The sequence below is a fragment of the Schistocerca gregaria genome, chromosome 6 (assembly GCF_023897955.1).
Source record: "Schistocerca gregaria isolate iqSchGreg1 chromosome 6, iqSchGreg1.2, whole genome shotgun sequence".
NCBI classification, from domain to species: Eukaryota; Metazoa; Arthropoda; class Insecta; order Orthoptera; family Acrididae; genus Schistocerca; species Schistocerca gregaria.
The window spans coordinates 20,173,573-20,190,787 of record NC_064925.1 but is presented as its reverse complement, the minus strand read 5'-3'; the positions used below and the strand labels follow the sequence as shown (position 1 = coordinate 20,190,787).

At 26.4% G+C, this 17,215-nt stretch overlaps 1 long non-coding RNA gene across 5 annotated transcripts in view; it reads right to left on the bottom strand.

Moving 5' to 3' along the window:
* LOC126278644 (uncharacterized) overlaps window positions 1-17,215 on the bottom strand; it is a 325,715-nt gene that overhangs the window by 20,188 nt on the left and 288,312 nt on the right. Inside the window, exon 1 of one of the 5 annotated variants that reach the window (XR_007550752.1) lies at window positions 9,014-9,661. The exons of the other annotated variants lie outside the window; for them this stretch is intronic. This is a non-coding gene — a long non-coding RNA (uncharacterized LOC126278644). Of the gene's footprint in view, window positions 1-9,013; window positions 9,662-17,215 lie in introns of those variants that run through there. 5 annotated transcript variants of the gene reach the window in all.

Below are 17,215 nucleotides of genomic sequence, written 5' to 3'. Positions count from 1 at the left end.
TCCAATTGATAGTATAGCATAAATTATACCTAATGTTCCAAATGATTCAATTTTTCCTCTTTCTTGACATACAATATGTGAAATAATTCCGAACCCCGGTAGAATTAAAATATAAACTTCTGGGTGTCCAAAGAATCAAAATAGATGTTGATATAGAATTGGGTCACCCCCTCCTGCAGGGTCAAAGAATGATGTATTTAAATTTCGATCTGTTAATAATATAGTAATAGCTCCTGCTAAAACTGGAAGTGAAAGAAGGAGAAGTAATGCTGTAATAGCTACAGATCATACAAATAAAGGTGTTTGATCTAAAGTTATACTTTCTGATCGTATATTAATTGCTGTTGTAATGAAATTCACTGCACCAAGAATAGATGATACACCTGCTAAGTGCAGTGAAAAAATAGCTAGATCTACAGATGCACCCCCGTGTGCAATAGCTCCTGCTAGAGGAGGGTAAACTGTTCATCCTGTACCAGCACCATTATCTACTATAGAAGATGTAAGAAGAAGGGTTAGTGAAGGTGGTAGTAATCAAAAACTTATATTATTTATTCGTGGAAATGCTATATCTGGTGCACCAATTATTAGTGGAACAAGTCAATTACCAAATCCACCAATTATAATAGGTATTACTATAAAGAAAATTATTACGAATGCGTGAGCTGTAATAATAACATTATAAATCTGGTAATCCCCAATTAGAGATCCGGGTTGGCCAAGTTCAGCATGAATAAGTATTCTTATTGATGTTCCTACTATTCCTGCTCATGCTCCAAATATGAAGTATAAAGTACCAATGTCCTTATGGTTTGTTGAGAATAATCATTTTTGCGGTAAGATGGCTGAATTTTAGGTGGTAGACTGTAAATCTACTTATGAGATGTTTTCTCTCTTATCATATTTAGGTCTTATATTCAATTATGATTCTAGACTGCAATTCTAGAGGTGTAAAATTTTACTAAGGCCTAAAAGATTATTCTTTTAATTATAACTTTGAAGGTTATTAGTTTGATTAACTTAAGTCCTTAGTATAATGAAATTAAGGTTGATGTTGAAATCAATCCTATTGTTGAAATTATTACTGTTATAGGAAGAATGATTCTTGATTTTTGGGACTTTATCTTTATAGATCACGAATTTTCTGTGTATGATATAATTAGAGCTGAGAATCTAATACGTATATAGTAGTAGAGTGTAATTGTAGTTAATACAACTATAATAGTTATAATAGTTGTTATATTGTTTTCTATTAATGATTGTATTACAATTCATTTTGGTAAGAATCCAAGGAATGGTGGTAGTCCACCTAAAGATAATAAAGATAAGAATATTATGAATTTAATTTCGGTTTTTATATTTCTGGCTGAATAAATTTGATTTATGAAAAATAAATTTATTTGCTTAAATATTAAAACTATAATTAATCTTAATAGTGAGTAAATAATGAAGTATAGTTCTCAGATGTTTTCTCTGACTGTTAATGATCTAATTATTCAACCTAGATGTCTGATTGATGAATATGCTAAAAGTTGTCGTAAGGATGTTTGATTTAAACCTCCTATTGCCCCAATAATAATTCTTAAGATAATAATTGTTCAAATAAAAGTTCTTAATTGAATACAATAAGATAAGACCATTATTGGGGCGATTTTTTGTCATGTTATTAATGTTAAACAATTATTTCATCTTGATGCTCCTATAACTTCTGGAAATCAGAAATGGAAAGGTGCAGCTCCAATCTTTAATAATAGTCTAGATCTAATTATTATTGATGGGATAAATTCTGTTTCCCATCCCATGGGATATTTTATTTGAATCAGCAAAATTGAAAATAATAATATTGTCGATGCTATTGCTTGGACAATAAAATATTTAATTGATGATTCATTTATTATTATATTTTTATTTCTTGTTAGGAGCAGAATAAATGAAAGTAAGTTGATCTCAAGTCCTATTCAAACCCCAAATCAGGAATTTGATGAAATGGACAGGATCGTTCCTATCATTAATGTTGATAGGAAGAGCAGTTTTGTAGAGTTGTTGGTCATTAAAAAGGAGAGGATTGATACCTCTATAAATGGGGTATGAACCCATTAGCTTGTTTAGCTTACCTTTGCATTCAAAAAGTATTGATATTATCAATCAACCTTAAATAGAGTAAGAAGCGAAATATTGCAGTCAGTTTCGACCTGGAAGATTGGTATGTACTACCCTTATTCTTATTAATTGAAGCCAAAAAGAGGCGTATTACTGTTAATAATATAATTGAACTATAATAGTTCCAATTAAGGAAATGTAAAGCCAATATGAAAGCTGCTAACTTTTTATATTAGCGGTTAAACTCCGTTAACATTTCTAAAATTTATATAGTTTAAATAAAACATTACATTTTCACTGTAAAAATAATATATCTATATTTATAAATACTTAAAAGTAAAAATACTTCCTTAACATCTTCAGTGTCACGCTCTAATTATAAGCTATTTAAGTAAACGAAAAACAATATTACCAAAATAAATATTCAAAAAATAAAAGTTAAAAGATAAATCTTGAAATTAGAATCATATCAACCTTGAATATAACCAATTAAATAAATAAATAATCTATATAAACCTTGACCACCAAGTAATTCACCTCAACCATAATCAAATGACTTAGATGAATAATAACCTATTTTTAAAGGAATATATCTAATAAACTTAGTTGAAAGAAAAGGTATAAATCATATAGAACCAGCAAATCTAACAAAAGAAAGTATACTTAAAGAAAATAAATTATGAGAAAAATCAAAATTAGAAATAAGATAACCTAAATAAGCACCTAAAATAACAACTGTAATAGGTAAAAACTTTAAATAATAAGGTAAAGCAATCACATGAGGAATAGGAAAAATTAATCAAGATAAAAGACTACCACCAAAAACAGCAACAAACAATAGACCAATTATTCCAAATGAAATATAATAACCCTTATCATCAAAAGAAAATCTAGAATAAAAATTATTACCACCAGATATTGAATAATAAAACAAACGAAAAGAATAAGAAGCAGTTAAACCAGTAGAAAAAAAATAAAGAAAAAAATTAAACAATTAATTCATCTTAAACAAACCATCTCAAGAATTAAATCCTTTGAATAAAATCCCGCTAAAAAAGGTATTCCACACAAAGATAAACTAGAAACATTAAAACAAACTGAAGTTAAAGGTATGAAATTAACAATTGATCCTATAAAACGAATATCCTGAGAATCCTTCAAATTATGAATTATTGAACCTGCACATATAAATAATAATGCCTTAAATAAAGCATGAGCCAATAAATGAAAAAATGCAAGCTTTGGATAACCTATTGCCAAAATTCTTATTATTAAACCAAGTTGTCTTAAAGTAGAAAGAGCAATAATCTTCTTTAAATCAAACTCAAAATTAGCGCCCAATCCAGCCATAAATATAGTTATACAACCAATTAAAAGTAAAAATCAACCACAATTATAAGTATCCAATATTGGTCTAAAACGAATTAATAAATAAACACCAGCAGTAACAAGAGTAGAAGAATGAACTAAAGCAGAAACAGGAGTAGGAGTTGCTATAGCAGCAGGAAGTCATGAAGAGAAAGGAATCTGAGCTCTCTTAGTTATAGCTGCTAAAACAATTAATATAGTAATGAGCTTTATTTCAAAAGAATTAGAAATAAAATCATAATAATAAATATAATTTCAACCACCAAAATTTAACATTCATGCAATAGAAATTAAAATAGCAACATCACCAATACGATTAGAAAGTGCAGTTAATATACCAGCACTATAAGATTTTACATTTTGATAATAAATAACTAAACAATAAGAAACTAAACCTAAACCATCTCAACCTAATAAAATTCTAATTAAATTAGGACTAATAATTAAAAAACCTATAGAAAGAATAAATATTAAAACAATAATAATAAAACGATTTATATTCTTTTCACCAGATATATAATCCTCTCTATAATAAATAACCAAAGAAGAAATATATATAACAAAAGATATAAAAATAAGAGATATTCAATCCAAAATTAAAGTTATAACAACTATAGAACCATTTAAATTGAAAAGCTCTCACTCAACAAAAACTCTATAATCAATTATTAAATAATAAATACCTAAAATAAAAATTATAGTTCTCGAAATAAACAAAGAAAAAAACTCAAAGAACAAATAGAAAATAAATTCACGGCCTAAGATGAAAAACTTCATATCATTGATTCCACAAAACAATATTTTTAATTAAAATACTTAAGCAAACTAAACAAAGAAATATTCACCCTTTAAACAGAGAATATATAAAGGCAATCAATGTACAAGTAGAAGATGATATTCACGAAAATAACCAAGAGAACAAGTATAAACACCAGAATAATAATTCCCATGCTGAGAATAAGAATATATATACAAAGTATAAACAGCTCTAAAAAAAGATAAAAAAATCAAAGCAAAGAATCTAAAAGAAGATCAAGATATAATTCTATTTAATAATCTAATTTCACCTACCAAATTTAAAGAAGGAGGAGCAGCCATATTTGATGATCTTAAAAGAAATCATCACAAAGCCATTCTTGGCATCAAATTAATTATACCCTTGTTAATTAATAATCTTCGTCTACCTAAACGTTCATAAATAATATTAGATAAACAAAATAAACCAGAAGAACATAAACCATGACCAACCATTAGAGAAAGAGAACCTACACAACCTCATCAATTCATAGTCATCAATCCACCAATAACCATTCTTATATGAGCAACAGAAAAATATGCAATTAAAGACTTTAAATCAACCTGACGAAAACAAATAAATCTTACAATAACACCCCCAGATAAACCTAAAGACAATCAAAAATAATTAAACTTTAAACCCAAATAAGAAATAACCTTTATAACACGAAAAATACCATAACCACCTAACTTTAATAAAACACCAGCAAGAATTATTCTACCTGAAATAGGGGCCTCTACATGAGCCTTAGGAAGTCATAAATGAACCAAAAACATAGGTATCTCAACTAAAAAAGCCAAAATTATAAATACATAAAACATAAAATAATAAGAACCAAAATCAACCAATAAAGGAAAATATAAAGTATTAGAAAAATCATAAACCTTAAATGAAACTAATAATAAAGGTAATCTAGCAACCAAAGTATAAAAAATTAAATTAACAGCAGCCTGCAAACGCTCAGGTTGATAACCCCAACCCAAAATTAAAAGTAAAGTAGGAACTAATCTAGCCTCAAAAAAAATATAAAAAGAAAGAAGACTTAATCTAGCAAATGAACAATAAAGCATAATTATTAAAATCAAAACCATAAAAACAAAAAAATTAGAATGATATGAACTTAAATAAACTGAACCTCTAGCAGTGATTATTAAAGAACAAATCCAAAAACTAAGTAAAATTAAACTAAAAGAAAAATAATCAATACCAAAATAATATCTAATTATATTCAAATCAGCATATGAATAAACACAAATTATAAAAACAAAACCCGACAGAAACATTAAAGAATGAACCAACCATCAACAATTATTTAATAAACAAAGAGGGATCAAAAAAATAGTTATAAATAAATACTTTAACATAAAGATAAACCAAAAGAATTAAAAAAATCATTACCATGAGAACGAATTATTGAAACTAAAATAGAAAGACCTAAAGCACCCACACAAACAGAAAAAACTAAAAAAATAACAGGAAAAAAATAATCATAATCAAACTCAATAAGAAAAACAATAACTAACACAAATAAAGAAAGAACAATATATTCTAATCTCAAAAGAACCATTAATAAATGTTTACGTTTAGAAGAAAAAACATAAACACCAGCAAAATAAATCAATAAAGAAGTAAAAATAGAGAATATAAACATTAGTTTTAATAGTTTAAAAAAAACGCCGGTCTTGTAAACCGGAAATAAGTCCAGCCCCCACTTTTAAAACTTCAGAGGTGGAAAAGCTTCCATCATCGGTCCCCAAAACCGGTATTTTAAATAAACTAACCCCTGAAATGATCAAAATAATAATTATATCATTATCAAATGTAATAAATATTAATTTTATTAAATTAAGACACCCAATATCAATAATGCTTTTTATTATCCTTCAAACCTTCCTAGTTGGATTAATAACAGGAACAATAATAGAAAGATATTGATTATCATATATTTTATTTTTAACATTTCTTGGTGGTATACTAGTATTATTTATTTACATTACAAGAATTGCATCAAACGAAATATTTCAGCCTAAATCAATCACTATAATTATTACATTAATAATGTGAGTATTTATCATATTAATATTAATTATTCTAGATATATCTATATTTATAGACTTTTTCAAAAACACCGAAACTATAAATATTGATAATTCAATCAATTATCAAGAAATAACAATATCTTTAGAAAAATTATATAATAGACCAACATTCATTATTACAATAATAATAATAATTTATTTATTTTTAGCACTACTAGCAGTTCTTAAAATCACCAATATTAATCAGGGACCTATTCGTAAAATAAGATAATTACTAATGAATAAACCCTTACGATTAAGACATCCTTTAATTAAAATTATTAATAACTCTTTAATTGACTTACCTGCCCCAACAAATATTTCATTTTGATGAAATTTTGGATCCCTATTAGGGTTATGTTTGGTAATTCAAATCGTAACTGGACTATTTTTAGCTATACATTATACATCAAATATTGAAATAGCATTCAGTAGGGTAGTACACATCTGCCGAGACGTAAATAATGGTTGAATTATCCGAACCTTACACGCAAATGGAGCATCTATATTTTTTATTTGTATTTACTTACATGTAGGACGGGGAATTTACTATGGATCTTATATATATATACATACCTGAATAATTGGTACAGTGATTTTATTTTTAGTTATAGCAACTGCATTTATAGGATATGTCTTACCCTGAGGCCAAATATCTTTTTGAGGTGCAACAGTAATTACTAATTTATTATCAGCAATCCCATACTTAGGAACAGATTTAGTCCAATGAGTATGAGGAGGATTCGCTGTTGATAATGCAACATTAAATCGATTCTTCACATTCCATTTTGTATTACCATTTATTATTGCTGCTATAGCAGCAATTCATTTATTTTTTCTTCACCAAACAGGGTCTAATAATCCTCTTGGACTAAATGGAGATATTGAAAAAATTCCATTCCTGTTGAAGAATCTTATATTATAACAGGTCAAATCTTAACAATTATTTACTTCACATATTTCTTAATTAATGTCCATGTCGCAAACGCATGAGATAAATTAATTAAGGAATAAATTTAATTAGCTTAGGAAAAGCATATGTTTTGAAAACATAAAGTTAGAAGTTTAACTCTTCTATTAACTTTTCTCAAAAAATTTCACTAAACAAATGAGATAAATAAAATCTTTAAACCAACAAAGAAAATAAAAAAATTCAAAGATAAATGTAAAAACTTTTTCAAGCTAAGTACATTAATTTATCATAACGGAACCGTGGTAATGTTCCACGAACCCAAATAAAACCAAAAGATATAATAGCAAGCTTAATAAAAAATATAAAAGAATAAAAATCACCACCCAAAAAAATTAAAGCCAATAACATTCTTATGAAGACAATTCTAGTATATTCTGCTAAAAAAATTAAAGTAAAACCACCCGCACCATACTCAATATTAAATCCTGAAACTAACTCAGATTCCCCTTCAGCAAAATCAAAAGGAGTACGATTAGTTTCAGCTAAGCAAGAAGCAAAACAAGCTAAAGCTAAAGGAAAAGAAATAATAATAATTCAACAATAAAGCTGATAGTTTATAAAATCAAACATATTAAAACTACCAATTAAAATAATTAAAGACAATAAAATTAAAGCTAAACTAACTTCATAAGAAATTGTTTGAGCAACAGAACGAAGAGAACCTAATAATGAATAATTTGAATTAGAAGATCAACCAGCAATTATAACAGTATAAACACCTAATCTAGTACAACATAAAAAAAATAAAAATCCATAAGAAAAAGAACACATATAAGTTAAATAAGGAAAAATTACTCAAACGGCTAAAGAAATCATTAAATTAAAAACAGGGGAAAAATAATAAAGTAGGTAATTAGATATAATAGGAATTGGCTGCTCCTTACAAATTAACTTAATAGCATCTCTAAATGGCTGAGGAATTCCAACAAAACCTACCTTATTTGGACCCTTTCGAATCTGAATATAACCTAAAACCTTACGCTCTAATAAAGTTAAAAAGGCAACACTAATTAAAACACAAATAACCAATAAAAGAAAATTCAAAATAAATATAAATAAATCATAAAGTATCAATACTATTTGTAGAAAAAATCTACATAAATGAATTCTAAATTCAACACATTAATCTGTCAAAATAGTAAATAAATTAATATTAATCAATATAACAAAAAATATTTTAACCATATGGTCCTTTCGTACTAATATGGATTAACAATCTTAGGATAGAAACCGACCTGGCTCACGCCGGTCTGAACTCAGATCATGTAAGAATTTAAAGGTCGAACAGACCTAATCATTGGGCTCCTGCACCCAAAATTTTTCTTAATCCAACATCGAGGTCGCAATCTGCTTTGTCGATATGAGCTCTCAAAAACAATTACGCTGTTATCCCTAAGGTAACTTAATCTTATGATCATAAATTATGGATCAAAATAACAAACATAAATAAATGATATAATAATGAAGAGTTTATCTATTCTTCATGTCACCCCAACAAAACATCATCATTAAATATAGAAAGACAAACAAAAAACTATATAAAAGTAAAATGTCAAGCTCAATAGGGTCTTCTCGTCCTAAAGAAGAATTTAAGCCTTTTGACTCAAAAGTTAAATTCAAAAATTTATTAAGAGACAGTTGATTTCTCGTCAAGCCATTCATTCCAGCCACTAATTAAGAGACTAATGATTATGCTACCTTTGCACGGTCAAAATACCGCGGCTCTTTAAAAATACGCTCAGTGAGCAGGCCAGACCTCAAAATATAAACAAGAGGACATGTTTTTGATAAACAGGCGGAAATCAATTTTGCCTAGTTCCTTATAATAAGTTCACAAGGTAAAAATTTCATACAAATAAATATACTAATTCTATCATTATTACAAAAATTTTAAAATTAAATTAATAATCTTAATAAAAAACCTAAAATATTTATAAAATCAAAATAAAAAATAATGAACTAAAACGTAATCTTAAAGATAGCTGGTTTAAAGCTTACTATTATATTTCTATAAAATAAATTATAGGTTATTAACTTCAAAGCTTATCCCTTAAAGAATAAATAAGTTAATATTTTTACTTAAAAAATTAAATAAAAACAAATAACTTTAAAAAATTAAACTTTTTCTTAAGAAACTAGATATCTTGGGAAACGATTAACATCTCATTTCTATAAATAATTTAATAATAATTATGATACATTAACTATAAATTATTTATAAATCAACCCAAATCGAGACAAGTAAAATAAATACTAAAATTTTGATAAACCCTGATACAAAAGGTACAATAAATAAAATCTACTTAAAAAAATTTAAAATAATATTTCATAAAACACTTACATTACACCAATAAACTATAATTTAAAAAATCAATTCTATAAAATATACTAAGACAAAAATACAATAAAATTATTTATATTAAATAATTAAATAAACAAAAAATAAATATAATAAAATAAATAATCACGATATCCTGATTTGCACAGAAAAATTTTCAGTGTAAATGAAACACTTTACTAATAAGTTATATCTTGAAACTCTTCCTAGATACACTTTCCAGTACATCTACTATGTTACGACTTATCTCATCTAAATTGAAGCTACTTTAAAATAAAATAGAATAATCAATAATGAGAGCGACGGGCGATGTGTACACATCTCAGAGCCAATATCAGTTAAATTAAATAAATTAAATTACTATCAAATCCCCTTCATTAACAGTATTTCACTATCAAATCCGTTATAAACAAAAATCTATTGTAACCCACCTCCTCTTAACTATAAGCTGCACCTTGACCTGAAATATTTTATAATTATAAATCTTGAGAATTATAACTCTAAAAAGATTCTCTGATAACGGAGATATACAAACAAATAAATTAAGTAGAGTAAATCGTGTATTATCAATCATGGGGTAGGTTCCTCTGAATGGAATGAGATACCGCCAAATTCTTTGGGTTTAAAGACCTTAACTAATAGTACCCTGGTAAATATAATTAACATTTAAAATAATAGGGTATCTAATCCTAGTTTATTATTTAAATTTCACAGATTCATAAAAAGGGCCACAAATAAATTTTAACATTTCACCTTACAAATTTATATTTCAACCCTAATAATATAAACAATTGTTTTAACCAATAATATTCACTTGTATCAATCGTATAACCGCATCTGCTGGCACGAATTATGCGGATACTAAATCAATTGCTAAATCCAAAATCACTTGATAATTAAATCAAATTACTGCAAAAAGAACATTTAGTCTAACAAAACTTACATATAATACAAAGAAAAAGTGAATAAACAAGCAAGAATATAACTTTTAAAAATAAAAAATAAGAAAATTTTAAATCTATTAATTCAGGAAAAAATAAAAGATTCAAATATTTAAAGAAAAAAAAAGAAAAAAACCACGCCCCTATGTATGACCACAACAACTTCTCTATTATATATAATTAAAGATTAATATGGAACATGTATAGCAATAAATGTATTATATTCTTTCTTATTTAATCTTTCTTAGCACTAATAAATAAATAAAGATTAAATAATATAATAAATATATTTTATACAATTATGTAATTTAATATAATATGTTATTAATATGAATTCTTTTTTTTATATGAGGTTAACTTTCATATATATTAGTTAAATAATCTAATTATAGATAATTTACATAATTATATTATTATAATTAATATAATTATTTATATTAATTATAATATTTTATATTTAAATTAATAATTTTATTTATTATATCCAATTGTAATAATATTAAATATTAAATTACATATTATTGTATATATTATATTATAATAACCTATTTTAAGCTAAAAAAATAAGTAGCTATAATCCTAGGTAAATCATTGCATTAAAATAATCAATTGATAATGGTAAGATGAACTTATAATACTTTAATTTCAATTAAATGTAATATATTAATATAAATTATTTATTATATATATATATATAAAAAAAATAAAATGAGCAGGATAAATTAATCCTAATTAAACAAAATAATACATAAAAGAATTTCAAAAAAAACTTTCGATTTATATATTAAATAAATGAAGTGCCTGATTAAAGGGTTACCTTGATAGGGTAAATAAAGTAAATAAAATTACCTTCATTAAAATTACATAAGATAGAATTAAACTACCTCCTTTAGTATCAAAAACTAACGTGCATCATACACCTTAATGTAAAAAGGTAAGCTAAACAAGCTAATGGGTTCATACCCCATTTATAGAGGTATCAATCCTCTCCTTTTTAATGACCAACAACTCTACAAAACTTCTCTTCCTATCAACATTAATGATAGGAACGATCCTGTCCATTTCATCAAATTCCTGATTTGGGGTTTGAATAGGACTTGAGATCAACTTACTTTCATTTATTCCGCTCCTAACAAGAAATAAAAATATAATAATAAATGAATCATCAATTAAATATTTTATTGTCCAAGCAATAGCATCGACAATATTATTATTTTCAATTTTGCTGATTCAAATAAAATATCCCATGGGATGGGAAACAGAATTTATCCCATCAATAATAATTAGATCTAGACTATTATTAAAGATTGGAGCTGCACCTTTCCATTTCTGATTTCCAGAAGTTATAGGAGCATCAAGATGAAATAATTGTTTAACATTAATAACATGACAAAAAATCGCCCCAATAATGGTCTTATCTTATTGTATTCAATTAAGAACTTTTATTTTAACAATTATTATCTTAAGAATTATTATTGGGGCAATAGGAGGTTTAAATCAAACATCCTTACGACAACTTTTAGCATATTCATCAATCAGACATCTAGGTTGAATAATTAGATCATTAACAGTCAGAGAAAACATCTGAGAACTATACTTCATTATTTACTCACTATTAAGATTAATTATAGTTTTATTATTTAAGCAAATAAATTTATTTTTCATAAATCAAATTTATTCAGCCAGAAATATAAAAACCGAAATTAAATTCATAATATTCTTATCTTTATTATCTTTAGGTGGACTACCACCATTCCTTGGATTCTTACCAAAATGAATTGTAATACAATCATTAATAGAAAACAATATAACAACTATTATAACTATTATAGTTGTATTAACTACAATTACACTCTACTACTATATACTTATTAGATTCTCAGCTCTAATTATATCATACACAGAAAATTCGTGATCTATAAAGATAAAGTCCCAAAAATCAAGAATCATTCTTCCTATAACAGTAATAATTTCAACAATAGGATTGATTTCAACATCAACCTTAATTTCATTATACTAAGGACTTTAGACGTAGAATTTGACACTTATATAACACCAGAACAAGACCTAGAAAATGATGGATTCCGACTACTAGATGTAGATAACCGAACAATCCTACCAATAAATACAGAAGTACGAGTATTAACAAGAGCATCAGATGTTCTACACTCATGAGCAGTTCCTGTATTAGGGGTTAAAATTGATGCAACGCCAGGTCGGTTAAATCAAGGAACATTCACAATAAATCGACCTGGATTATTCTTTGGACAATGCTCAGAAATCTGTGGAGCAAACCACAGATTTACACCAATTGTAATTGAAAGAACTTCAGTAAATTTATTTATTAAGTGATTATCTAAGATAATTTAAGGAGTTAGTTAAAATAAATAACATTAGAGTGTCAATCTAAAGTAACTAAAAAAAATTAGTACACCTTGAAATTCATCAGATGACTGAAAGTAAGTAATGGTCTCTTAAACCAAATAATAGTAAATTAACGACTACTTCTGATGAGGAAATTATATCCAAATCCGTCAAATATCCCCTCTTATATGATTCTCACTATTCATTATATTTTCAGCTACATTAATCTTGTTTAATCAAATAAACTTCTTCTCATTTTAACCTAACCTTATTAAAAGAGCAGAAAAAGGAACAATTGAAATAAAAAACTTAAATTGAAAATGATAACAAATCTATTCTCAACATTTGACCCATCAACTAACATCTTTAATTTATCATTAAATTGAACTAGAACATTTCTAGGACTATTATTAATCCCATCACTATTTTGACTTACACCATCACGAATTAACATTATCTGAAATAAACTAAATTTAACCTTACATAATGAATTTAAAACACTTCTTGGACCAAAATCATTTAATGGAACAACATTCATTTTCATCTCAATTTTTATTATAATATTATTTAACAATTTCATAGGATTATTCCCTTATATTTTTACTAGAACAAGACATTTAGCATTAACATTTGCAATTGCCCTACCTATATGGCTAAGATTTATATTATTTGGATGAATTAACCATACTAATCATATATTTACACACCTTGTACCACAAGGTACACCGCCTGCATTAATATCATTTATAGTACTAATTGAAACAATTAGTAATGTTATTCGACCAGGTACATTAGCAGTACGGTTGGCAGCAAATATAATTGCAGGACACTTATTATTAACCTTATTAGGAAACACAGGACCATCCATTGCAATAAACTTAATCTCATTACTAATTATTGGACAAATACTTCTATTAATTCTAGAATCAGCAGTAGAAATAATTCAAGCCTATGTTTTCTCAATTCTAAGAACTCTATATTCTAGAGAAGTATATTAAACCTATGTTAACAACTCACTCAAACCACCCATTCCACTTAGTAGACTATAGACCTTGACCATTAACAGGAGCAATTGGAGCAATAGTCCTAGTATCAGGACTAGCAAAATGATTCCACCTATTTAATATTAACTTATTCATAATTGGATTTGGAATTACCCTACTAACTATAATTCAATGATGACGAGATGTAGTACGAGAAGGAACATATCAAGGATTACATACAGGATTTGTATCAATTGGATTACGATGAGGAATAATTTTATTTATTGCATCAGAGGTATTATTTTTCGTTTCTTTTTTTTGAGCATTCTTTAGAAGAAGATTAGCACCAACAATTGAACTAGGAATACTATGACCTCCAATAGGAATTCAACCCTTTAACCCTATACAAATTCCATTACTTAATACAGCTATTCTTTTAGCATCAGGAGTAACAGTAACATGAGCACATCATAGTTTAATGGAATCTAATCATACTCAAGCACTACAAGGATTATTCTTCACAGTGTTATTAGGACTATACTTTACAATACTTCAAGCATATGAATATTGAGAAGCACCTTTTACCATTGCAGATGCAGTTTATGGATCAACATTCTTTGTTGCAACAGGATTCCATGGTTTACACGTAATTATTGGAACAATCTTTTTATCAACATGTCTACTTCGACACTCAATAAATCAATTTTCACCAAGACATCACTTTGGATTTGAAGCAGCAGCATGATACTGACACTTCGTAGACGTAGTATGATTATTCTTATATATCTCTATTTATTGATGAGGTAGATAATTGTTTTTCTAGTATAAATAGTACATTTGACTTCCAATCAGAAAGCTTGATATAAATCAAGAAAAACAATTCTAATTCTATCAACAAGAGTTTTCATTAGATTTATTATTCCAATAATTGTTATAATCCTGGCAACAACACTATCAAAAAAATTAATTAATGATCGAGAAAAAAGATCACCATTTGAATGTGGGTTTGATCCAAAAAGATCAGCACGAATACCATTCTCAATACGATTCTTCCTAATCGCAGTAATCTTTTTAATTTTTGATGTAGAAATTGCACTAATTCTACCAATTGTAATTATTTTTAAAACTTCAGACATTATAATCTGAACAGTATCAACAATATTTTTTATTCTAGTTCTATTAGGAGGACTATACCATGAATGAAACCAAGGAGCATTACAATGAGCAGAATAAAGGGTTGTAGTTAAATATAACATTTGGGTTGCATTCAAAAAGTATTGATATTATCAATCAACCTTAAATAGAATAAGAAGCGAAATATTGCAGTCAGTTTCGACCTGGAAGATTGGTATGTACTACCCTTATTCTTATTAATTGAAGCCAAAAAGAGGCGTATTACTGTTAATAATATAATTGAACTATAATAGTTCCAATTAAGGAAATGTAAAGCCAATATGAAAGCTGCTAACTTTTTATATTAGCGGTTAAACTCCGTTAACATTTCTAAAATTTATATAGTTTAAATAAAACATTACATTTTCACTGTAAAAATAATATATCTATATTTATAAATACTTAAAAGTAAAAATACTTCCTTAACATCTTCAGTGTCACGCTCTAATTATAAGCTATTTAAGTAAACGAAAAACAATATTACCAAAATAAATATTCAAAAAATAAAAGTTAAAAGATAAATCTTGAAATTAGAATCATATCAACCTTGAATATAACCAATTAAATAAATAAATAATCTATATAAACCTTGACCACCAAGTAATTCACCTCAACCATAATCAAATGACTTAGATGAATAATAACCTATTTTTAAAGGAATATATCTAATAAACTTAGTTGAAAGAAAAGGTATAAATCATATAGAACCAGCAAATCTAACAAAAGAAAGTATACTTAAAGAAAATAAATTATGAGAAAAATCAAAATTAGAAATAAGATAACCTAAATAAGCACCTAAAATAACAACTGTAATAGTTAAAAACCTTAAATAATAAGGTAAAGCAATCACATGAGGAATAGGAAAAATTAATCAAGATAAAAGACTACCACCAAAAACAGCAACAAACAATAGACCAATTATTCCAAATGAAATATAATAACCCTTATCATCAAAAGAAAATCTAGAATAAAAATTATTATCACCAGATATTGAATAATAAAACAAACGAAAAGAATAAGAAGCAGTTAAACCAGTAGAAAAAAAATAAAGAAAAAAAATTAAACAATTAATTCATCTTAAACAAACCATCTCAAGAATTAAATCCTTTGAATAAAATCCCGCTAAAAAAGGTATTCCACACAAAGATAAACTAGAAACATTAAAACAAACTGAAGTTAGAGGTATGAAATTAACAATTGATCCTATAAAACGAATATCCTGAGAATCCTTCAAATTATGAATTATTGAACCTGCACATATAAATAATAATGCCTTAAATAAAGCATGAGCCAATAAATGAAAAAATGCAAGCTTTGGATAACCTATAGCCAAAATTCTTATTATTAAACCAAGTTGTCTTAAAGTAGAAAGAGCAATAATCTTCTTTAAATCAAACTCAAAATTAGCGCCCAATCCAGCCATAAATATAGTTATACAACCAATTAAAAGTAAAAATCAACCACAATTATAAGTATCCAATATTGGTCTAAAACGAATTAATAAATAAACACCAGCAGTGACAAGAGTAGAAGAATGAACTAAAGCAGAAACAGGAGTAGGAGCTGCTATAGCAACAGGAAGCCATGAAGAGAAAGGAATCTGAGCTCTCTTAGTTATAGCTGCTAAAACAATTAATATAGTAATGAGCTTTATTTCAAAAGAATTAGAAATAAAATCATAATAATAAATATAATTTCAACCACCAAAATTTAACATTCATGCAATAGAAATTAAAATAGCAACATCACCAATACGATTAGAAAGTGCAGTTAATATACCAGCACTATAAGATTTTACATTTTGATAATAAATAACTAAACAATAAGAAACTAAACCTAAACCATCTCAACCTAATAAAATTCTAATTAAATTAGGACTAATAATTAAAAAACCTATAGAAAGAATAAATATTAAAACAATAATAATAAAACGATTTATATTCTTTTCACCAGATATATAATCCTCTCTATAATAAATAACCAAAGAAGAAATATATATAACAAAAGATATAAAAATAAGAGATATTCAATCCAAAATTAAAGTTATAACAACTATAGAACCATTTAAATTGAAAAGCTCTCACTCAACAAAAACTCTATA